Genomic DNA, 17,951 nt, shown 5'->3' with positions numbered 1-17,951 from the left:
CCACCATAGTGTCCTATGTACCCCATGCACCCCACACCACATACACACACTGTGTAGGTAGAATGCTCCTACCTTAGACAGCTGTACAACAGAGCAGAGATTGACCAGTATCACAGGGCTGGATGGGGGCAGGAACTGCTGAAGTTAACTTTTCACATTAACAGGCTGGTGATTGGTTGCTAAGATTGCCTGGCAACCGCTTACCTGCTGTTTAATGTGAAAAGTTAACTTCAGCAGTTCCCGCCCCCATCCAGCCCTGTGATACCGGCCGCTGTCCAATGATGAGGAGAGAGGCGAAAATGTTAACGGGCTGGGTGCATGATTCATCTGAGGCACTGACAAACTGGACACTTAGCGGTGGTGAGTCGGGTGCGGCCCACGGGCCATAAGTTGCCCAACCACTGCAGTAAGTAAAAGGCAGTAAAGGAAGTTTACTTCCTCTTTAAGTGAAATAGGTGCAACACTTCCAGGAATTTGTGAATTTTCCTAGATATTTCATTACATCCCCTAGCAAAACCTGTATCTGTTTTTTTTTTGTTTTTTTTAATCTAGCACAGCACCATTTTTGTTCAGGCATCATCCAAGGTTAGCATCTACTACTAGACTGTGATGATGGCTCAGGAATGACACAGATGTCTAACATAGATTGGTCCTTACTGCAACCTCTCACCTAGTGAATTTTTACAAAGTTTAAATCTTATAGTCTGAGAGACAAGGCTCAAGGGGGAAATTTTTATTATTAATGTTAGAGCTTTTTCTAAAAAAAATAATACTGTTCTTGTATATTGTGAAATATAGAGAATGTATTCATGCAAATTTGCAAGCTACTAAAAGGTACACTTTAACATGAATAATATAGTACTGCTGGGAACTGTCCTTTAGGCTTGGGAGTATTAATAACTATACGTAGATACATTTAAAACATTGAAATAAGAATAATTTGGCATTTCCAGGCAGATTATTTGGCATTTCAGGGCAGATTACATTTTAAAGATTGAAAGGAATGCTTCAGTGTTTTTATATTCCACTTAAATAAACTTCAACACATTCTTGTCAGGCATGAATTTTTATTTTCTTTTACATAATTCCAGTACAATGTATTGGGGAATTATCAGACAAGGACTTAAAAAGCATTTGTTTTCTGTCCCTTTGGATATTTGATTCTTATTCAAGAGACAACATATTCCTTTGCAAAGGGAACTGTCTTCCTCCTTGCCCTTGAGTTGTCATCTTGACTGAGATGTGCTTCTGATCACTTCATTGGTGGAAATTAATTCTGTTTACTAGCTTTTTGGCCTTGATCCAGCTTTGCAGATTCTTTTACATCAATTCATACTGTTGCTTTTAAAGCTAGCCTGCATTACTGAATTCTGATAGCAAGACTTTAAATAAAATGTATTTGCTTTCTCCACTTTAAGTAGAGGTAACCTTAAAGGGGTGGTAAAGATTTGTTTTTTATTTACTAAATAGGTTCCTTTAAGCTAGTGCATTGTTGTTTCACTTACCTTTTCCTTCGATTTCCCTTCTACTGCCCCTTTCACACGGGGCGGATCAGTAATGATCCGCCTCCGTATGCTCCGTATGCTCAGCGGGGATCGCTCCGTTGATCCCCGCTGAGACGGCGGATGACAGGGCGGTACCCGCATACTGTGCAGGGACCGCCCTGTCTTTTCTCCACTCTCCCCTATGGGGGGATCGGATGAACGTGTTCATCCGATCCGATCCGCCGATGGAAGGAAAAAATAGGGTTTTCTTCCGTCTGTAGAATTGGATCATTGCGGAGGCGGACAAGATCGGGTGTCAGCGGATGTTCATCCGCTAATATCCGCAATCTCATAGGGACCAATGTATGTCCCTTTTTTATCCGCAAACATGTGAAAGGGGCCTAAATGTTTTTTTTCTTTGTCTGAACTTCTCACTTCCTGTTTCTCCTCAGTAAGCTTTCCACCATCATCCGAGCGGTGGATAGTCAGCCAGAACAGCTTACTGAGGAGGAAGTGAGAAAATCAGACCAAGAAAAAAAAGAAAAAAAACCCATTTAGAATGGAAATTGAAGGAAAGGGTAAGTGAACCAACAATGCACTAGCTTAACCACTTCAGCCCCGGACCATTTTGCTGGTCAGTGACCGGGCCACTTTTTGCGATTCGGCACTGCGTCGCTTTAACTGACAATTGCGCGGTCGTGCGACGTGGCTCCCAAACAAGATTGGCGTCCTTTTTTTCCCACAAATAGAGCTTTCTTTTGGTGGTATTTGATCACCTCTGCGGTTTTTATTTTTTGCGCTATAAACAAAAATAGAGCAACAATTTTGAAAAAAAAAAGAATATTTTTTACTTTTTGCTATAATTAATATCCCCCAAAAATATATCAAAAAACGATTTTTTCCTCAGTTTAGGCTGATACGTATTCTTCTACATATTTTTCGTAAAAAAAAATCTCAATAAGCGTTTATTGATTGGTTTGCGTAAAAGTTATAGCGTCTGAAAAATAGGGGGTAGTTTTATGGCATTTTTATTATTTTTTTTTTTACTAGTAATGGCAGCGATCAGCAATTTTTATCGGTACTGCGATATTATGGCGGACACTTCGGACACTTTTGATACATTTTTGGGACCATTGGCATTTTTATAGTGATCAGTGCTATAAAAATGCATTGATTACTGTAAAAATGTCGCTGGCAGGGAAGGGGTTAACACTAGGGGGCGAGGAAGGGGTTAATTATGTTCCCTAGGTGTATTCTAACTGAAGGGGGGGTAGGACTTAACATGTATGAACATGCGATCAGTCATTTCTCCCCCTGAAAGGACTGGGAGCTGTGGGTTCACAGTCTGTAATGAGCGTTCGCGGGTGCCGGTGGTGATCGCGCGCCCCTAGTGGCTGAAATGCAAAATCACGTAATATTACTTGATTTTGCGCAGCCGAGGGGAACATGCAAGGAAAGTAAAAAACAGCATTTTAGCTTGCACATGATTGGATAATAAAATCAACAGAGCTTCCCCTCATTTCAGATCTATCTCTTAGGCCTCGTACACACGACAGAGTTTCTCGGCAGAATTCACTGAGAAACTCGGTCAAAACCCGGATTCTGCCGAGAAACTCTGTCGTCTGTACAGTTTTGGCTCGATGGAGCCGCCGAGGAACTCGACGAGAAAATAGAGAACATGTTCTCTATTTTCTCGTTGTCCGCGTTGTTCTATGGGAGAAGGCGGCCCGCCGAGCTCCTCGGCGGCTTCATCCCAAAACTCGACGAGGAACTCGACGTGCCAAGCACGTCGAGTTCCTCTGTCGTGTGTACGGGGCCTCAGACTTACAGTGACTGCACTTCTAATGCCTTGTACAGACGTTCAGACTTTTGACCGTGAGTCTGTCGGAAGTCTGACGGAAAGAAAGAGAATAGGTTCTCTAAGGTCCGTTGGTCTTCCGAGAAAAAAAGTCCGATGGAGGCTTCACACGGCCGGACTTTCCTGAGAGAAAAAGACCATCTGACTTTTTTTCCGCGGAAAGTCTAATCGTGTGTACGACGCATTAGTGCACTTTCAGTGAAATTTCACGTGCACTTTGCACTTGTAGTTTACACTTGTAGTGCAAAGTGGATTTGCCTTTCATAAATAACCCCCAACTTGTTATACACATTTAGATTTATTGTATTACCGAACTAGTGAATAGACCTAGGAAAAATTTAACTGGGCCAGATTCAGAAAGGAGATATGACGGCGTATTTCCGAATACGCCGTCGTATCTCTGAGTGTGCGGGGTCGTAACTATGCGACTGATTTATAGAATCAGTTACGCATAGATTTCCCTAAGATCCGACCGGCGTAAGTGTCTTACACCATCGTATCTTAGGCTGCATATTTACGCTGGCCGCTAGGTGGCGCTTCCGTATAGTTACGCAATGAATATGCTAATTAGGTAGATACGCCGATTCAGAAACGTACGTCTGGCCGGCGCATTTTTTTTTACGTCGTTTACGTTAGGCTTTTTCCGGCGTAAAGTTACCCCTGCTATATGAGGCGTAGCTAATATTAAGTATGGACGTCGTTCCCGCGTCAAGTTTTTAAAAATTTACTTCGTTTGCGTAAGTCGTTCGCAAATAGGGCTGTACGTAAGTTACGTTCACCTCTAAAGCATTGACGATTTGCGGCGTAATTTCGAGCATGCGCACTGGGATTTTTTCACGAACGGCGCATGCGCCGTTCGTAAAAAAGTTAATATACATAAAAAATATACGTAAAAAAGTTAATATACATAAAACACGCCCACATCATCCACATTTGAATTAGGCGGGCTTACGCCGACACACATACGTGACGCCGCCGTAACTAAGGGCACAATTGGTTTCTGAATACGGAACTTGCGCCCTAATTTACGGCGGCGTAACGTATCTGCGATACGTTACGCCCGCCCATAGATAGACAATTCTATCTGAATCTGGGCCACTGTCTATGAAATTTTCCCAGTGCAATTGGTAGTGGACGGCTCTTAAGGCAAGCATTTGAACATCTTGTGAGTGGAAAAGCCAACAGGTGCCCAGGAAAGACACATGTGCAGTTGTCTTGAGGGGATAACATATATCCTGCTATGTAAAGAAATATTTGTCAAGCGACTTCTGCAAAAAAGTAAGACACACCAGTCACGGTGTGTCAAGGTTCAGCCAAAGGAGCGCAGATACAGCTCTATCCATCCCTAAAGCAGATGAAATTGTGCAAGTGTAGCACCTTCAACTATCTATCAGAATGATAACAGTTCTCTGCAGAAGGTTAATGCCATGTTTGTTCAGTCATCATCAAACTCCCTTGTCAAAGTATTTTATTTAATGAATATGATAATCCAAGTACACATCTTGTGTTATACATGTTGTAATAAGTTATCCAACTTACAACAGGTTTGAAAAAAAAAAAAAAACTTCATGGTCCTCTATATATGTACAGATAAGTAAATTATATAAACTCAACAGAAAATAGTAGTAGTTGGAAATACTATTTATCATATACATTGTTTTACTTACAATATAAAACGCCAAATTTCCTTGAAAATAATGGTACCGCTTTCAGCACCTTTTTTCTGAAAGAATCATACCGCCAGGGAGGTTAAACCTGAATACTGAGGTTTTAGTTTAGAAAAAACAACTAATACAGTACAGTTATCTGAACTAATTAACATCTTTTGTCTTAAAAGAAAACACAACAGAGCTTTCAATGATACATTATTTTATTGGGAAAAAAAAACAAAAAACATCAATATAGAGTCGTACAATATTTGGATCGTGTGTACGTGGCATTAGTGTGGGATCTAGGGAACATGCCTTCATATTTTACACACTGGGGTGGATTTACTAAAACTAGTGCAGAAAGAATCTGGTGCAGCTGTGTATAGTAACCAATCAGCTTCTGTCTACAGCTTGTTCAATTAAACTTTGGCAATAAAGTCTAGAAGCTGATTTGTTACTATACACAGCTGCACCAGATTCTGTGTGCATCGGTTTTTATTAACTCTCCCCCATTGCCTGACATCTAGAGGTGTTCCTCTATATCACAAACTTTACCTGGGATCAAGAGAATGCTCCTCCATATTACTTTCCCCGGGAGGACAGTTGCATGAAATTGCTGCTCTGCCATGGTAGCTTTCCTATACAAAAATAACCGTTGTACATTTCATGCTTTGACGACGGATCCTAGCCCATCCCTGCAGACTTCCTTACCTGACCCCCCCCCCCATTTTCCTTCCTTTTCTTCCCTTCTTCCTTTTCCTGATCTGATACTGCATAAGGTAGTACCCTCGTGTATCTACCGTTAACTTTGAAAAGGTAGCACATTTTAGAAATTTAAAGTTGATAGGTAGTAAGGTTACATTATATAAGGACGTATTATCTTTGATATATTATCCACTAGCCACTAGGACAAGTTGTAAGGATTACATATTTGGCTATGTTAATTACTTAAACTCTTCCTGCGATAGTACACAGAACATGGCTAAAATATTCCCGTTTATTGTTGTTTAAGAAAGATGATACTGTTAGTCAATCTTATGTTATAATAACCACCTGATTACTGTAACGAATGTATGCTTCATGTACAATTTATTCTTGCATTTAATAAAGATATTCTTGACAAGGAAATTGCTGCTCTGACATGTTTTATCTATGTTGACTGAAGACTTACTACTTGCTTTGAAGTTTTCAGTAACCTTATCACTATATATATATATATATATATATATCAGGGGTCAAGTCCTGGGGAAAAAAAGTGTGGGAACTCCCACCCAAGATCCACTCCCCCACCAAAAAAAAAAAAAATTGTACCCTCATATGCATAATTACTAAACCGCATGTTTTTTTTTTAAGCAAGTTCTTTCTAAATCCCGCGATAACTCGTGGCAGACCTCCGCAATGTCTCCTGGGAACAATGACAGAAGCTCCCAGGAGACATTGCGGCATTGAGGAAGTGACGGAATACCCGCACACTACCGATGAATCCATATACAGGAAGCGGCCAGTAACATAAAGGATTACTAAGGTTCGCCTGCCCCTGACAGTGACTCGAGCTGGGCATCGCCGCTTAGTGAAGGATTGGCTCGGGCGGCTCGGCTGCTCTAGTCCTGCAAAGGGAACTGCGTTCCTGCTGGGAAAAAAGTGCAGGAACTTCGTTCCCACGCGTTCCCGCAGGACTTGAGCCCTGATATATATATATATATATATATATATATATATATATATATATATATATATAACAGTTTGCTTTAGTCACTCTGCCCCTTCCACTTGAACAGGTAGAGAATTAAAAACAAGACTAATTATTGACTAGTTAGTAGTTTATTTGAATATTTCAAGCAATACATGCAGTATCAATGTGATCAGATTGATTGACATCCATAACTGGCATGGTTTTATAAACCTTATTTCTCTATACAATTACAAAAGTTGTGGCAGCCATATGAATTCATAGTAAATCCCAAACGCAGGTTGTGCAGGTTTCTTGTTCAGTAGGGTTATTGTGACTGTGCTTTTCGCTGTCAATGCAAATTTATTATCAGCCTGCACAGACAGATTGTAAACAACACGTCCTCTATGTGACTAGTTTATTTTACTTCCAGTCCTTCAGAAAGAATAATGATCACTATTCCAATAAAGATGTAGGAAATAATCCCTTAAAAGATTGAAACATACGCAAAAAAACATGAAACTTGTCGAAAACCACTTTCAGCAAAATGTTAGAGTAGCAACCTAAAATGTTAATAAGCTATTATTATTATTTATATTATTTTTATTATTATTATTAATAATATATTTTACCTATATATATATATATATCCCAAATGATTTTTTTTATATATTTATTTCTTTACTTTAGGCCGATATGTATTCTTCTACATATTTTTGGTAAAAAAAAAAAAATATCGCAATAAGCGTATATTCATTGGTTTGCACAAAAATTAAAATAGGGCAAAGATTTATGGCTTTTTAAATATTTTTTTTTACTTGTAATGGCGGTGATCAGCGATTTTTATCAGAACTGCAACATTGCGGCAGACAAATCGTCCACTTTTGACACATTTTTGGAACCAATTATACAGCGATTAGTGCTATAAAAATGCACTGATTACTGTGTAAATGTCACTGGCAGGGAAGGGGTTAACACTAGGGGGCGATCAAGGGGTCAACTGTGTTCCCAATTTTTTTCTAACTAGGAGGAGACAGAGATCGGTGTTCATACAAAGTATGAATATTTGATCTGTCTCTACTACCCTGAGAGAACCAGAATCTGTGTGTTTACACTCTCAGATGACGGTTCTTGCTCGTGTTACGAGCGATCATGGTGCCCGGCGGTCATCGCGCCCCCCCGGGCACTCGCATCGGCTCCCCTTTGCCAAGGGTCATATATACAGTATATTATGCACTGGGGTCTTTACACCATTGAGCGTGACTGATTGAAACATACAGAAAGCACTCATTTTGAGTATGTAACGCTAACTCTTTAACTGGACCACTTCTGAGGTCTGCAGAGAAGGGGATCACATGAAACACTTTTACACTTTACGGAACCAGCAATCTATCGAATAAAAAAATACCTTCTCAGTTTTGCCAACCACTGATTCTGAATCCACTGTTAAAAGGGGATTTCATCACTGAAAGCCTGTTGCTGATGAGAATATATTTTTTATTTTATTATATTTTTTATTTTATTTATTTATTTATTTTATGGTTGAACTAGACGGACTTGTGTCTTTTTTCAACCTGACTAACTATGTATCTATGTAACAGGATCTTCATAATATGCAGGAAGAACACACACCTGCTTTGTATAAGTCACTTCTTTATGTCTTCACACTGGTGCGATGCAGGAAGCAGCATGATTCCTGTGTGGGTTCCCGCATCGCATCTTACTCGCAGGCAGTTAAAACTGCTCTCTGCGTTAATGAAACCCCCAGAACGGTTCGCAGATCACAGTGCAAACTATGAAATCGGACAGGAATCGGATTGCAAGGGTGTGAATACCCATGCAATTGAATTCCAGTGCAGGCTAAAAAAAGGGTTCTGCACCATTTTGGTTCAAATGCGATCCGTTTTCAACCATACAAACAGTATGGCTGAATTTGCATTGCACAGACATCGCATGTGATGTGCACAGCAATGCAGTGCGCATCACATGATATGTCAGGCATCGCACTAGTGTGAACCCAGCCTACCAGCTTTGGCACAAACATGTTAAATCCTCTTTACTAAAAACACTGCATTGAATAGGTCACTGGCAAGAAAAGCTACTGTTACCTTGCCAGTGGCAGGATTGCAAGTGTGGAATTGGCTTAAACAAGTCAGATCACCTTGCCTAACATTTTAAATTCTGTAGGATGACTACTTTCAAAATATCTGCAAAAAGATTGAAGTAGACGTAATCACTTCAGTTTAGACGATTACTCTGAAATGTATTTTTTTTTAAATACTCAGGGCCAGATGCTCAAAAGGGATACGCCGGCGTATCTACTGATACGCCGTCGTATCCCTGTTTCTATCTTTGGAACTGATCCACAGAATCAGTTTCCAAAAGATAGGCAGAAGATCTGACATGTGTAAGGGACTTACACTGCCGGATCTTAGGATGCAGTACCGCATCCGCCGCTGGGGGCATTTCGAGTCGAAATGCCGCTTCGGGTATGCAAATTAGCACTTACGGAGATCCACGAAGCTTTTACACTTCGTTTTTTCTCCGTAAGTATTAAGTTGCATGTGTAAAATTAGGGCTGCTTTTACAAAGTGTAAACTGTTTACACCTTGTAAAAGTAGACCCTTCTTACCCGCGACGCTGTTATTTATTTATTTTTTATTTATTTTTTCCCGCCGTATCTTTTTTTTTTCCCGACGCAACTTTTTTTACCCGGCGCGATTCACAAAACTCGGCGTAACATAAAACCGCGCTATGCACGTCGGGAAAATGACGTTGTGAGCATGCGCAGTACGTCCGGCGCGGGAGCGCGCCTAATTTAAATGGGACTCGCCCAATGAAAATAGGAACGCCTTGCGCCGGACGGATTTAAGTTACACAGCCGAAAATTTCTAGGTAAGTGCTTTGTGGATCGGGCACTTAGGTAGAAATTTTGCGGCAGTGTAACTTAAGTCAGAATATTTAAGTTACGGCGGCTCTTTGTGGATCTGGCCCTCAGTCTTATTAAGCTAAAATATTATGAAATATATACCTTCCTGGATAAAATTACAGTTGAAGCAGTTTTTCCAATCTTTTTCCTCACACAAATATAACCATGTCTGAATAAAAATACACATATACAGGTCAGATAGATGTCAGGGACTGACTAATAAACAACATTCATGTATGAATTCATATACCTCTATTGATAAGGTTACATTAAGTATATATACATATGGATAAAAAATACCTTGGGATTTATTGTCATGAAACAAGTGAAAGATTTTATTTCAGCTTGCTATTACTCTTGTATAAAAAATATATGAACACCACTGAAAGGTTTATGCCCTGTACACACAATCGGTTCATCCGATGAAAGCGGTCTAAAGGATTTTTTCATCAGATATATCCGATGAAGCTGACTTTCATCAGTCTTGCCTACACACCATCGGTTAAAAAAACGATCGCTTGAGAACGGTGACGTAAAACACAACGATGTGCTGAGAAAAATGAGGTTCAATGCTTCCGAGCATGCATCGACTTGATTCTGAGCATGCGTGGATTTTTAACCGATGGACGTGCCCATAGACGATCGTTTTTTTCTATTGGTTAGTTAACCATCAGATAATTTTAAAACAAGTTCCTAGCTTTTCAACCGATGGATAAATAACCGATGGGGCCCACACACGATCTGTTAGTCTGATGAAAACGGTCCATCAGCCCGTTTTCATCAGACAAACCAATCGTGTGTACGCGGCATTACAGGAAATAAAGTGAACAATGGCATTTTTGTTAAATAAGCTAATCAGTACAGCTTTTTTTTTCAGAATATCAGAGGTATACCAGAACAAGGATCATTAAAAAAAAAAGTAAATTTTCTGTTCAGGCAAAATACTTCCTAATCACACTTTTGGAAGTTATCCATATTTGTATAGAATGCCCTAGGATCTAAAAGCCCCCCCCCCCCCCATTTCCTGGGCAGTGATGGGGACAATGAAACAGTTGACAAAACCAAAGTGCACAGTACACTAGCTTTAGCATATGTCTGCTTCTTTATGATCTTCTCATAAAAGAAAATCTCATTCTTGAATAAAATATACACTTCATCCAAGGGTCAGGTGTCAGGAAATTTTTTAGAATCCTATTTAAAGCAGCCATTTCATGCAACAAAAGTTATTAATACTTATCCATTCCACTGTCAGTACCCCCAAATGCATTTAAGATTCGAAATTGCTAAAGTTTGGTTTGAAAGAGTTGAAAATTATAGCTGCATGGAATACCTTTGCAGTTGTGATGTGGGCCAACTTAACAATTACAACAGAAAATGCAGACAGTGGAAAGAATTTAAAGCATCCGAGGAATATCTGGGAAAGCTATTAGATGAATAATAAAGTAAGAACAAACCATTAGGGGATCGGGGAGGTAGGGGGAGAGACATTGGGGGTTATTTACGAAAGGCAAATACACTTTGCACTACAAGTGCACTTGGAAGTGCAGTCGCTGTAAATCTGGGGTGTAGATCTGAAATGAGGGGAAGCTCTGCTGATTTTATCATCCAATCATATGCAAGCTAAAATGCTGTTTTTTTATTTCCTTACATGTCCCCCTCGGATCTACAGCGACTGCACTTCCAAGTGCACTTGTAGTTCAAAGTGGATTTTCCTTTAGTAAATAACCCCCATTATATATGATTAAATCAAATTATGAGCAAGTCTCTTGCTATGGTTAAGTCTGAAGTGGTGAAAGAAAAAAAAAAACTTGCTAAAGTATATTTAGAAGTTTGTCAGATGATGTCGTTCCCACTGCACCCTGTAGTTGCCCTCTGCACCATGTAACTACAGGGACCTGGGAAGTAAACAGTGTCAAGTATCTTACACACAGAAGAGTGCCAGATGTTGAAGGTCTTTTCTTTTAGAAACGTATCTCTTAAACCTAATCTGAATGTTTGCTAAATTATCTACATATTCTTAACAGTAGAAGTGCTTTAAACACACCCTCATTCACCTGTGTAGCTATAAGCAATGTGGAGAAATTACTTTTTAAAGTTCACATTAAAGGCACTGAAATCTCATTCCTTTTCTATGATAGCAGATCTTCACAGCCTGCCAACCCTCCAATGTAGACAGCCAGCAGATGTTTCTAAGCTGTGAGAAATTGCCTAAAAACCCAACTTCGGAGTCTCTGTTGTGATTGTTGGGAATGAGTGAGTGAGTAAAAAATGTGTAAAGCGCCGCACATGCGAACTGAATCGCCTCTGGAAATTATCACTTTGGAGTACAAGCAACTAGAGAGGTTAGGGGTGATTTTTTACAGTGCTTGCTCAATGTTTATAGCTTGGGCACAGGTGCACTTAACCTAATTGAGTGCAGTAGTGTGGGCAGCAGAACAGGTAGGTGCAAACTGCTTTTTTTGCAGGGTTGGCTTTATTTTTCTCTTTTTTCAGTGTAACTCCAGTTTTGTTAAGAAAAGCATCTCTTATTGATATACATATTGTACATACATTTCAATGGTTTATCTTTATCTATTCTAAAGAAATATCTGTTTGTTTTCCCATATCCTTGCCAGACTGATGACACTCCAAACATGGCTAACAGGCACGCTTTTTTATCATGCGACACATGCAAAAAATGCCCCAAACCAAGCACTGCAAAACATGCGGCTCACAGCCTAAAAGAGGTATAGGGGCTACTTTGGTGTGTTTCTTGTGAGTTGGGCTGCCCATTCAAGTGACAAACGCACGAAAAAAAAAACAAAAAACACATGAAACAATCTGAAGTTAGAAGCTAATTGACTACCATAAAAATTTGCACCAGATTCGGAGTGCTCCAGTTTTAGTAAATCTCCCTCATAGATATGGCAAACCATACTGGCACCATATACCAGCACTGGTGTTTATGTATATAAAGGTGAAACAGCATGCTATGCACAAATATTTTTTTTTTTACCTGTAATCACAATCAAAGTCCCAATTAAAATTTACCTGAATTTAGAGAAACTTGAAGGCTACCATTGCTGATCTCAAAATGTCTTCTTATGTACATATATACTGTTCATATATACTGAGCAAAATTGTAAACACTTTTGTGTTTGCCCCTATTTATCATGAGCGTAACTTAAAGATCTACGACTTTTTTATGTACACAAAAGGTCTATTTCTCTCAAATATTGTTCACAAATCTGTGTTAGTTAGCACTTCTCCTTTGCCGAGATAATCCATCCACCTCACAGGTGTGGCATATCAAGATGCTGATTAGACAGCATCTTAACTAGTAGCCGACCAGCCTCCGTCATGGGCTAGTACAGAGGTATTGAATAAGGAGACCAAACAACAATTTGATACAACATTTTTATTTAACTTTGGTAAAATTGGCCACGGTGTCATCCATAAAATGTGGGGGCGGGGTTACAAAAATTTTCTCAATAAATAAATTAAATTACAAAAGGCCAAATTGGCTAAACTTAAAACTTTAAAATCAAATTAATTTCTGTCCATCCAGCAAAAGCTGGACGACTACTCCCCCCATACAGACGACCCCATGACTTATTATGACAAACTGACAGGTAAGGGTGGGCGGGCGGGCGATGCTGCTTGTCAGGAGATGTGACTGAGCAAATCGCCTCAGCCTCTCCCTTATATAGGCTCGTCCAGTGCGGGTTTTACCTCACGCGAACGGACCTATCAGAGAAGGGGGCTGCCGCAGCTGACCAATCAGAGGCTGTTACTACCCCAGAGCGCGGCAGCCCACTTCTCCCTCTGCTCTATCCCATGCAGGCTCAGCATACTGCCGTAGCCTCACATGGGCTAGTACAGAGGTATTGAATAAGGAGACCAAACAACAATTTGATACAACATTTTTATTTAACTTTGGTAAAATTGGCCACGGTGTCATCCATAAAATGTGGGGGCGGGGTTACAAAAATTTTCTCAATAAATAAATTAAATTACAAAAGGCCAAATTGGCTAAACTTAAAACTTTAAAATCAAATTAATTTCTGTCCATCCAGCAAAAGCTGGACGACTACTCCCCACCGGCCGGGGCCAACCGCGAAGCTGTTGGCCGAGGCCCCCCCACCACCGTGGCTGATTCGATCATGGACTGGATACCCATATTAAAAATGTCCAGGCCAATGCCTGACAGATGAATTTGGTCAACCCGAAACAACCCAGGCAAAAAACCCTCTAACTCGGAATGACGAAAGGAAGAGCCACCAATTGAAGGCATAAAACTATGAATCGTCCTATTTAGTCGTCTGCGGATTCTATCCACGTAGAAAAGGGTGCCGTGCGGCGACCATAACAGCCTGGGAACCATCTCAGAATATACTAACACTGAACCTGGGAACATTTGAGTTATGGAATAGAGATCCCTTTTCATTTCACATAACAAGTCCCATGTGTTGAATTTACCCAAGTCATTAGCCCCCACGTGGATAACTATCACTTGGGGTTGAGGCCAGACAGAAGACAAATAAGCTAGGTGGTCTTTTAAATTGCGCCACCGCATACCTCTAACACCTGACCATAAAATTAAAAATAAATCAGGATCAAGCCCCAGGTTAGCAGAGTATGATCTGGATCCGGAGTGCTTGTAAGCCCAGAACACGTAGGAGTGACCTATGACCCAAGCGATATTCCTGGATAAATCTGAAAGAGAATCATAAAGTTAGAAGACTGGGACGAACATATAACTTATATCTATTGCTGCCCCACCTGCCCACTTTTTTAACCTTACTCTCTGAAAAACCTATAGAATCAGCTGTGGTGGCAGCGCCAATTCGGAAAGAATGGGAAGAAAATTGGTACCCAGATAAATTCAAGCGCTTCAAACAGGAGGCCAAAACAGCTGAGAACTGGTACCTAGTTAGAGAGGACAAGTCTTCATGAATAAAAAAGGAATCGTTACTCAATGGTCTGACCAAAAGATAATTACGAACATGAAACACGGGACAGATAGCCTCATTAGGAGAACTGGATAAAGAAAACCACTGGCCAACCTGAGAGGACTTTGATCTGGACAAAAACAGACGGACAGAACCGACGTCAAACTGAACATGAGAAAAACGGAGAAATGAAAAAGCGTTTCTATTTGCTGCAGTAAACTCACCTAACCGAAGGGCTCCAAAGAATGCTATAGAGAAAGCAGCCTTAAAAAGCAAAGATTCGAAATTGGATGAGCAGACATCTTGAAGGATCTGAAGAAGATCGATCAAAATGGGGATAGATATGGGACGCCTATTATCTAAAGAGGGCCTAGACTTTTTGAGGCCCTTCAAAACCTGGGTGACCTGAAAGAAAGAGGTAAGAGCAGGAAGGCCTGCAAACTTAAGGAAAAAAGAAACTCCAGCCAATATTTTACCTATGGAAGCCGGGGACAGATTAGACTGAATGAGAAAGGACAAAAAAGACAAAGCCACGTAAGAAGACACATCTAGTGGATCCAAACCCAATGGTTGACAGAAAGAGCACCATTTGTGCCATGAAAGCCTATAATCCCTCCAGGTGTTTTCCGCTACTGAAGCCTTGAGATTCCGGAATATTATTCCCAAATTAAGCCCCAGAGGAAGTCTGGGCAAGGGGTGCCATGTTGATCCGCTGATGGCGCCAACTCTCGGAATCTCTTGAACTGTGAACGAGATAAAGAATCTGCTATGTTATTTTCTTTACCTGCAATATGCTCAGCTCTCAACCATATATTACAGTTCATACAATGAAGTACAAGGAAACGCAATAACCTCAGAACGGGATCAGACTTAGAGGACAGAGTATTGATGGCAAAAAAGACACCTTTATTATCCGTATGAACTAAGATTCTACGATTCCTAAAGATGTCTTCCCACACAACCACCGACACAATCACTGGAAAGAGCTCCAACAGAACTAGATTTTGAAGTATCTCCTTCTGGAGCCAATCAGGGTGCCAGGACTGGGCGCACCAGCGCCCATCCAAGAAAGCCCCGAACCCAGCAGAGCCAGCTGCATCGGTGAAGAATTCCAACTGAGAACTATTAATAAAGTCCATTTGCCAGGCCGAGGAACCATTAAACTCATTTAAAAAAGCATCCCAAATTCTTAGATCATCCTTGATGCTTTTTGAAATTCGGAAATGAGCGTAAGGGTTCACCATACCTTTTATGGCTAACGAGAACCTGCGCGAAAATACCCTCGCCATAGGGATGACTCTGGCTGCAAAAGCAAAAAGACCCAGCAAAGATTGTGCCTCCTTTAAGCACACCTTCTTACTGACAAGAAAGGTTGCAATCATAGACTTCATTTTATGTATCTTCTGTTGTGGCAATCTGAATTCCATTCGTTCGGAGTCAACCGTGATCCCCAAAAATTCAATAACTGTCGTGGGAAAAACTGTTTTCTCCTGGGCCAGAGGCACGCCAAAGTCATGACAAACGTCAAAGAAAACCTGTAAAGCTTCCATACACACTGATGACCCCCGGGGACCTAAAAACAAGAAGTCATCTAGATAATGTAGAAAAAGGCCTTGAGGGATAACGACTGACACGACCCAATGTAAGAAGGAGGAAAAAGCCTCGAAATAAAAGCATGACATAGAAAACCCCATTGGCATGCATTTATCAAAATAATATTTATTCAAAAATTGAAAACCCAAAGAATTGAAGCCTTGTGGATGCACGGGAAGAAGGCGGAAAGCCGACTTAATATCAGCCTTTGCTAGCACAGCCCCTTGCCCTGCTTGCCTCAAAAGACACAAAGCCTCATCAAATGAGGCGTAGCAGACTGGAGCCTCCACAGAGGCAACTTCGTCATTGAGTGACGAATGCGGTGGGTAAGATAGGTGGTGGATCAGTCTGAACGCACCCAGCTCTTTCTTGGGTACGATGCCCAAAGGGGACAACCGGAAATTAGAGAATGGCGGGTCATTAAAGGGGCCAGCCACCCTACCCTCAGACAATTCTTTGCAAATTTTCTCAAGCACTAAGTTAGAGTGCATGGATACCGATAGTAAATTTTTAACTGGTGTACACCCTGAACCAGTAAAGGATGGCACTAAGAAACCATTGGCAAAACCTTCAGTTAGCAGAGCCGCCATCCTGTGGTCTGGATAGCGCTCGAGCCATGGGCGCATTCTTGCCAGGCTCACCGGAGTCGGGGCCTTTCCCATGTGTGTCCTTGGGTCCTGAATGAGAGGAACTAGCGGCAGCTTTACGAAAACATCTGCTCGCCGCGTGAGTACCGCCACAATAAGAACACTCATGTTTGTATCTACAATTCAATAAGAATTTACATTGACCCTCATTGAATGCAAAGCATACACCCTTCCTGACTGGACTCTGACCATTTGAAGCGGGGCGAGGGGTGAACTGGGGCCTAGGTGGCAGCATAAGGTTTAACCATAAACCAACGTCCTTAGCCCCCCAATGCAGCGATGGGTGCACAGCTAGTTTTTGACGGAAATTCTCGTCATATGAGAACCATGCGGAGCCGCCAAAGTGGCGAAAGGCCTCCGCAATAATATCCAGGTGTTGGAATAAACCTGAGCACTTCCCCGGGAAGCGTTCTCCCATAACTGCTGAATAGATACAGAACGCTTGCAGCCAGTTTTGAAATGTCTTAGGAACCGCTCTCCTCCTATCTTCCTCTGTTCTTTCGCTGGACTGCCTGTCAGATTTAGCCAAAAACTCCTTAGAAGCAGGGAGAAGTGATAATATATCGAGATATTCACCCCTCCAAATTTTTTCTTTGACTGACTTAGACAGATGAAAACCCAGCGGGGATAAACTGCAAGGGAGGGGTTCCTTAAAGGAAGACTCGCTGACCATAGCAGCCGAGGATCTGAGGGGTAAAGTATTATTAACAGCAGGACACCTCACACTCGATCTGACAGTAACATCCTTATTTAGCAGAGAGGGATGACCAGCCTCATGCCACACCACACCAACCTCCTCCATATCAATAGCATTATCGCTATTTCCAGCACCAGTCTCCTGTGCACTCTGACTTACTGTGCATGCCTGAGTACTCAGACTCTCACCTGGTTGCACATACATATTTACATTTTGTGAGGTAAAATCCGCATCATGTATACCTTTGAACTGCTGCACAATGACAGACAAAGATTCAATTAGACTAGAAAATGCAGATAACTGGTTAACATTACTGAAAACAACTTCAGGTAAAACATGCTCACCCAAGTCCCCAGGAGGGGGGGAAGAGGCAGCGCTGCTCCCTTGCTGGCAAGAAGCACCTCTTGTTGCAGCTCCCTCAGCTTGAGGAGCTAAATTATTGGTCTTACATTTCTTTTTTCTTCCAGGCTGTTTCCTGGGGGCGCCCACGCTCA

The sequence above is a fragment of the Rana temporaria genome, chromosome 2, assembly GCF_905171775.1.
Source record: "Rana temporaria chromosome 2, aRanTem1.1, whole genome shotgun sequence".
Classification (NCBI taxonomy): Eukaryota; Metazoa; Chordata; class Amphibia; order Anura; family Ranidae; genus Rana; species Rana temporaria.
The sequence above is the reverse complement of the archived record's forward strand: the minus strand, read 5'-3'. Positions refer to the sequence as shown.